Source organism: Arachis hypogaea, chromosome 7, assembly GCF_003086295.3.
Source record: "Arachis hypogaea cultivar Tifrunner chromosome 7, arahy.Tifrunner.gnm2.J5K5, whole genome shotgun sequence".
Classification (NCBI taxonomy): domain Eukaryota; kingdom Viridiplantae; phylum Streptophyta; class Magnoliopsida; order Fabales; family Fabaceae; genus Arachis; species Arachis hypogaea.
Genome location: NC_092042.1, coordinates 30,806,076 through 30,806,886, shown reverse-complemented (window position 1 = coordinate 30,806,886; position 811 = coordinate 30,806,076).

The following is an 811-nucleotide window of genomic DNA, read 5'->3' as shown; positions in this document are numbered from 1 at the left end:
CTTCACAATTAAGCGCGAATAAACATCTTAGATAAGAACAAGCGTGTTTGAATGGAAAACAAAGGAATTGTATTAAATCATCGAGACGCTGCAGAGCTCCTCACCCCCAACAATGGAGTTTAGAGACTCATGCCGTCAAAAGTATGTAATTCAGATCTGAAAATGTCATGAGGTACAAGAAATGTCTATAAAAGTTGTTTAAATAGTAAACTAGTACCCTAGGTTTACAGAAAATGAATAAACTAAGATAATTGGTGCAGAAATCCACTTCTGGGGCCCACTTGGTGTGTGCTGGGGCTGAGACTAAAGCTTTCCACGTGTGGAGGCCCTTCTTGGCGTCAAACTCCAGGTTATGACGTGTTTTGGGCGTTCAACTCCGGATCATGACGTTTTTCTGGCGTTTAACTCCAGACAGCAGCATGAACTTGGCGTTTAACGCCATGTTACGTCCTCTATCCTCGCGCAAAGTATGGACTATTATATATTGCTGGAAAGCCCTGGATGTCTACTTTCCAACGCCGTTAAGAGCGCGCCAATTGGACTCCTGTAGCTCCAGAAAATTCATTTCGAGTGCAGGGAGGTCAGGATCCAACAACATCAGCAGTCCTTTTTCAGCCTAAGTCAGATTTTTGCTCAGCTCCCTCAATTTCAGCCAGAAAATACCTGAAATCACAGAAAAACACACAAACTCATAGTAAAGTCCAGAAATATGATTTTTGCCTAAAAACTAATAATATTCTACTAAAAACTAACTGAAACATGCTAAAATCTACATGAAATTACCCCCAAAAAGCGTATAAAATATCCGCTC